Source organism: Glycine soja, chromosome 20 (assembly GCF_004193775.1).
Source record: "Glycine soja cultivar W05 chromosome 20, ASM419377v2, whole genome shotgun sequence".
NCBI classification, from domain to species: Eukaryota; Viridiplantae; Streptophyta; class Magnoliopsida; order Fabales; family Fabaceae; genus Glycine; species Glycine soja.
Genome location: NC_041021.1, coordinates 528,078 through 535,449, shown reverse-complemented (window position 1 = coordinate 535,449; position 7,372 = coordinate 528,078). Strand labels below are relative to the sequence as shown.

General features: G+C 30.4%; 1 pseudogene; it reads right to left on the bottom strand.

Moving 5' to 3' along the window:
• Positions 1-822: 822 nt before the first annotated feature.
• Positions 823-6,935, bottom strand: LOC114401782 (annotated as a pseudogene).
• Between the last annotated feature and the right edge of the window lie 437 nt (positions 6,936-7,372).

Genomic DNA, 7,372 nt, shown 5'->3' with positions numbered 1-7,372 from the left:
AAAACTTTCAGTTAATTATTCAGTTCTCACATTTCAACTTTTGCTTAAACTCTTATTAATTTAACAAAAATTAAGGTGATACTTGATACATGTTTTCATCTTTTGTATTTCTTAACAAACAACAATAGATAAGAAGGGGTATGATACGAATTTGCATGAATCACCATATATTACTTTTTTTTTTATACTGAAATCACACATATATTATTATTATTATTGGTTATTTGTGAATTAAATAATGTTGTTTGAATGCTATTTTCATTAAACACTTATTATTTAATAAACTAATTTAAAAAAATTTAGTTAATTTTTCAATTCTCACCTTTCAACTTTTACTTAAACTCTTAGTAATTTAACAAAAATTAAGGTGATGCTTGATAGGTGCTTTCATCCCTTGTATTTCATAACAAACAACAATGGATACGAAGAAGTATGACACGAATTTGCATGAATCACACATGTATTAATTTTTTTTTTTACTGAAATCACACATATATTATTATATTATTATTGGTTATTTGTGAATTAAATAATTTTCTATGCTTTTTAAATCCAATCATTGCAATATCTTCCTTGTGTTTGTTGGAATGCCAACCAAGTTGGGATAACTTTAACTACTAAAACCTAGTTAAATTCTCCTTTTTTTCCAAAAAAAAAATGGAATATATATATATATATATATATATATATATATATATATATATATATATATATATATATATATATTCCATTGTATTTGGAGTTCCTACAACTGCAATTTACTTCAATTTAGGAATATATACGTTGGTTGGTATGATGATACCATATGGAATACGCATGATATAAAAGGAGAGTTCAATTTTGATATAAATTCTGTGCAAGTCTCAACCAAGTAGAAACTCGTGAGTTTGGTCTTGTCATCTAGATGTTACTACTTCCACAGCTACATATATGACAAAATTTGTGTTTACTCTGCCCACTTCAACTGCTCCTTTAGATTTACCTTTGCCAAAACAGTATGATCTACAATTTCTGCATATCATTGATGTGCCTCAGATTTTGGCTTACAAAATATACGATACAAAAAGTAATATGTCATCTATATTTTATGTTTTGGCATCACTATCAATCAAAACTATCAAAGTCTCTCCTTTTTGACTCGTTACTAAATCAAAACCTGGGTTATATACAACAAATATCTGGTAAATTCAGCGGCTAGATGGGTTGAATCATTCGGTTCACAACAATTCAGGAATTTATTGACCAGTCATAACTCATGTAAGAGATATTAACATGACCACCATCACCTAAGAGATGTGTCAAAAGACCTGCTTTATTTGCATCCAAGAAATTTATTATCCACTTTAGTATGTTTCTCTCTTGTCCGAAATCCGAAGAGTGCCTGCCAATACAAACATTTATTCTTAAGCAGATTGCTAGAAATTGGAAATCAAAATCAAGACTGCAGAAATTCACAAACTGCTTAGTGCTTACCACTTGAAAATCGGAGTGAGATGAATGGTCCTCTTCTCCAAGTCCACCTCAATTCCATCATTCTCAAAAAACTCTCTAGCAGCACTTCTCAATTCTTCTGCAACTCTATAGGATGAGAAAAACCTCACCTTTGGGCTTGACTTCGTGCCATTACAAAGTCCAAAGTGAACTAACGGATCCATCTTGACAAGAGCATGCTGCAGATTGGTGGGAACAAGTTAGTCTTTCTTAATGACAGAAGTTATTACTATGAGAAAGGAATTTACTAGGAAAACACACAAGTTGAGGCTGCAGCATTGGTTTAATTATAGGACAACATTTAGACCCAGTTCCCTGTCTCCTTGCCATCAAGTTCTCTAAATCTAAAAATAATTAATTAATGATATGTAGATACTTATGTTAATTCTGCAACGCATTTATATTTAATGTTAGCAAAACAAGATTCCATATGCCGTTGTTTCATTTGAATATAAGGAACTTGATTTTTTAAGTTGTCCTTAATTTGACTTGGTCATTAATAACCAACATGAAATTATCCAAACTCTATAATATATAGAAAGACAACTTACCTCTAAGCGCCTGTCTCCTGTGCCAAAGGGCTTGATTAAGGAATACGGTGGCCTCTGATTGCTTCTGAGGATACCATTTTTAATAGCACCAAGAGAATAAGGATGCCCTCCAATCAAATAGTGGAAATCAGAGAAGGATCTCCTATTAATTACACCTTCTTCACACCCTACTCTAATCATAGCATGGATGATCATGGCATTGTACAAATTTATAAAGAAAGCAAGCGTCTCGTTTTCTGATAGTTCCAAGAGATTCACCCTCTGAAGATCTTGGGTCATGTTTACATACCTGTAAGTTAGGAAAACAAAAAATTAACTTTAGATATGTAAAATATGTTACCTTTGGCACTTTGTTCTTATCATGTTCTCTGTAAGTATATCAAAAGTACATGCACTTGATATAAAGTTAACTACATTCTTACCAAGACAGTGGACACAGATGCAGGGCAAAAATTATTTCTTTTGCAGAGACAACAAGAACTTATCTCGTTAGAGCTGCTCTATTGGGAAGTATTCCTACTCATACTGTTAACACAGTATCATGCTTTATAATCATTACTTCATTATCACGAAAAATATTTTGCCACCGCTGTCAGTAACAAAGTCTAGATTCCTTTCATGTTTAAGTAATGTAGAAATTATAAAGTAGTAATGTAGACAGGATAGAGTTCAAAAGTGGGAAATAGGCACCAAGAATCACATTCCCAGAGCCAAAAAATCCAGGCATTTGCCTTAATACATTCTAAGTTGCTCGTTGGAAATTAAATTTACCAATCAAGCTAAGTAGTATCAAAATTGATGGAGTCAACTATAAAACTGGATTGCAATTTTACAGAAAAAATCAGTCATTAGATAGCCCAAGAACTTGTCAAGTCCCATGTAATGCATTCATAATTAACTCACAAAGGGATGTAATCTCTGATAAAATTATAGGTCAGCAAGAAATAAACTTAGAATGAGCAAATCCCAGGGATGTGGTACACAGGGATACAAAGGTCATGCAGCCTTGCAACATGCATATTGAGTAAATCCTCAGAATGTTTTGCATTCACAAGCAACTTAGTGTATTGTATGTGACATACCTTCGAAATTCTTCACTTTTGCTAATGGCCATATAATCAACATGTCGCCTGTCTTCAGAAGCATAAGACTCAAGAATGGCACACATAATCTTGGTAAGCCTATCACACACTGCAGCTGCAGCCTTCGGTTCACTATCATTTGTGGAGCCACGGAAGTTAAAGCATTTGGAGATAAGGGGTTCGTGCTCAAGGAATCTATAGAAGTGATTTCCTTCCTCAAAATCATTTTCCCTGCAAAAGAAATAATAAAATTAAAGTGCACTTGGAGTTTCATACTTCCATTAGTTTCAAAAGCTCTTTCCTTACCCGAAAACATGATGGATAAAGTGCTTCTTGCATAACTGTTTTCCAATCTCAACAGCCTAAACATTTGTTTTAGAATGAAAACCATTTAGGGGATACGTTATAGTTAGAGAAACAAAATTGCAACATTAAAAAGCAATGTACTATCATATTTAGAAACTAGAAATTATTACTGTCATGTGCCAAATTATAAATCAAGTAATTACACATCAGGTAATTTTACATTTTTTTTATAACTGGTAACTTTACATTCATATAACATATGTCCGTCCCTAATAAGAATGTAAAATTGTAAAATGTGTGGGTAATTTAAATTATTTAAAACACATCAGGTAAATTACTTCATATTACACCAAAAAAAATATACTTCATATTATATAGAGAAGAAATTAACAAAAAACATAAAAAAATCATGTTGGATATTTTTTTTTATCTGTTAGTTGTTAGTTTATTAAAAAAAATGTTAGATCTTAACTTCATAGTTCCTAAGAAAGCACACATGTTATACGTGCATTAAATGAAACGACAAATAATAAAAATAAAGCTTTGGGAATATTTGAAAAAACTTATTTACATTTACGGAAGTAGTTTATAATTTTTATAAATTATTTTTTTGTTTTAATAACAGTTGCACTTTAGTTTATGAATAACTTTCCATTTATATAAAAATTTATTAACTAAATTATTTATTTAAACCGAAATATAACAAAATATCAATTATAAAATTAATAACAAAAAAAATAACGGGACCCATTATAAAATCTTGTTACCAAAATATAAATTAAAATGAAAAGACACTAATAAAAGTTCAAAATAAACAGAAAGTTCTTGTTTAGTATTACCAAATTAATCCTTAATTGTTAAGTAACATCAAATTAGGGAGGTGTTGGATTAAGATTTTAAAAATTTATTTTAATATAAATTTTTTTATGAATTTTAAAGATTGTATACGAAGATTATGATTTATATTTTTTTTACAAGATATTATGATAGCTTGAAATATAATAGATTTATATAAAAAAAATTTAAAGGATTTAAAATGACTTTATAGATATATAAGATTTAAAAGAAATATGTGAATTTTTAAAAATATTTAAAATTATAAGAGTTAGTGAAAAAATTAATAAGAAATGACAAGGTTTGGTAAAAAAAAAAAGTATAACTAATATAATTTTTTTAATCTTTTAATAATTATATTGTAAAAAAAAAGTAAAATTAATATAATTTTTTAATCTTTTAATAATTATATTGGCTCTAACTTTAGGTCCTTCTATACTAACTCTTTTTATAATAATATTTTTTTATTCTTACTTTTAGATTTAAATAATAGATTTAAAATTATATACTAATTTTCTAATTTTTTTTCTAATTAATATAATTACTTCACGATAAATCCAATGATATGTTTAAATATAATACAATAATAAATTTAAATGGGAAGAGAGTGATGAGAGTAGAAAATTTGTAAGAGAATTATTAAGTTACCAAGATAACAAAATTAAGGATAACAACATCAAAAATATTATATCAAGTAAATGATGAACATAGTTAATATAAAAAATATATAATTAACATTGATACATAATGCAAACATTAATTATATTTTTGAATATTAACACTTTTTTTAAGCTATAAAAAATTTTAGTTGAATATCATCCGATTTTATTATACTTCTTTAAAAAAAAGTTAAATTTTTTTATTGGATACCATAAAATTTATTTATATCATTTAAAAATCCTAACTGAATATCCGAAGACCTTTTTAAAAAAAATTAAAATTGAAATCCTAATTCTAATACATTCCTTAATTTCAACAAACACCAGCAAACTTATGTTAACGCTTTTGATTCATAATGTTTTTATTTATTATTCATGAACTAATATTAACGCTTAAGACAAAATGTCAAATATTATTTTTAAACATTAAAAAAATTACCTTCTCAAAGTCAAAATATCAAATCAAAGCCTTGAGATTTTTATATTTAAATTAATTAAAATTATTTTTAAATACTAATTTTAAAGTAGTTTATTAAAAGCATCGCTCATGATAATTTTTTGAGATAAAAATATTGAATTTTTTTAATAATGTATTCTAACTAAATTTATTTTAAAATATGAGATAAGTTATTTTCATATTATTGGTTTACAATAATTTTATAAACAAGAAAAGGGATAAGAAAAAATATAAAAATAAGTAAATACACAATGTGATAGAAGTATAAAAATATGAGCTTAATTTTCACAACGGTAACGAATTAAAAATAATAGCATTAAATATAATTTTAATTAAATATTAAAAATAATAATTAATAAATTATTACGAATGATTAAACTCTCTAATCTCTATCACTCGTAATAATGAGTTGATTCTGCATATTAAGAATTTTCAAATTTCGCTATCAAACAAAATTCATTTTCACTTGAACCGACTTAAATTTTAAAATAAAAATAAAAAAAAGGAACTCAAACTCAACGTACCTTGGAAGGAGCACAGCCATGGTGTCGAACGAGAAGCTCCACCAACTCGCTCCCCGCGAAGCAGTTCCTCGCAATCTTCATCTTCATCCACCGATCCTGAATCGGCAACCTCTGCCTCAAAACCCTAACTACCCTCCCAATCTCCTCCTCCTCCTCCTCCTCCTCCTCCACCTCCGCCGCCTCCTCGAATCCGTACGCCGGCGCCGACGGCCCCTCGCCTACCGCCGCCGTCAGCCTCCTCTCCAACTCCTCGCCGCCGTCCTTCCTCAGCGCGTTCAGCTCCACCAAGCCTCCGATCAGTTTCTCGCCGAAGAAGATCTTCGGCACCGTCGCGCTCCCCGTTCTCTCTCTCAGCTCCTTCTCCCGCTCCGCGAAAACGTCGACGTTTATCTCGACGAACCTCAACGCTCTCTCTCTGAAGAACCTTCGCACTGCGCAACACTCTCTGCAGTTGGAGCGCGAGAAGAAGCTGATTCTCATTCTTCCCCGCGCAACGCGTCGTTTTTGTTTTCCACCGTCACAAAGACCTTTAGCCCCGAGAGGTTGAACTCCGTCACGCAGTTGTAGTCGTTTTGGTCGTTGATGGAGTGCTTCAGCGTGGAGATCCCCTTGCTGATCGCGGACGACAGGTCGTTGCGGCGCTGGCGGAGGAATTTTGCGAATGTGGCGGAGGAGGAAACGACGACGTCGTTTGGAGTGTAAGTGGTTGTTGGAGGCACTGGCTTTGGGAGAAGTGAATGTGGCTGCACGATTGAGAGCGTGGTGGGAGTAACGGACACGTGACAGTTTGCGGTGGGAGCGTCGTTGGTTTGAATTTTTCGGGGGGAACTCAACGACGTCGTTTCCGTTGGTTCTTCTACTACTTCGGAACCCATTGTGTGGTTGTGAGGAAAATGGGATTAAGGTTGTGAAGGATTTGATTTAGTTAAGTAGAACAAGAATTGGTGAAACTATTTGCTATATTCACAAACGGATAGTGTGGAGTGTACGAAGGAACTAGTCAGATAATAGGGACGCCAACAGACATGGTCTTTTCTTGTAAAAAAATATATAACTTTTGAATGTTTCAAATTACTCAAGTCAAATCACAAGTGTTGTTCACATTATATACTCTAAATTTTAATAAAAAAAAAGTTAACAAACATATTATAAATGATCATTTTTAATTAAATAATAGTATAAAACTACTCTCTATATTATTAGTACATAGTTAAAATTGTTAACAGTAAATTTTCTTTAACAATTTTGAACACAACTACGTATTTTTTAATTTCAACTCAACACTCTTAGTTCAGTTATAAATATTCCATGTCAACTGATCCATGATTACATTAGTTATAAAATAATATTTAATTAAATGTTTTTTATAAAATTAATTATTTAATTAATAATTTTGTTTGTGTTTAATGAAATCATATCTAGAAATTAATATTTAATAAAATTCATAATAATTATACTGTACAAGATT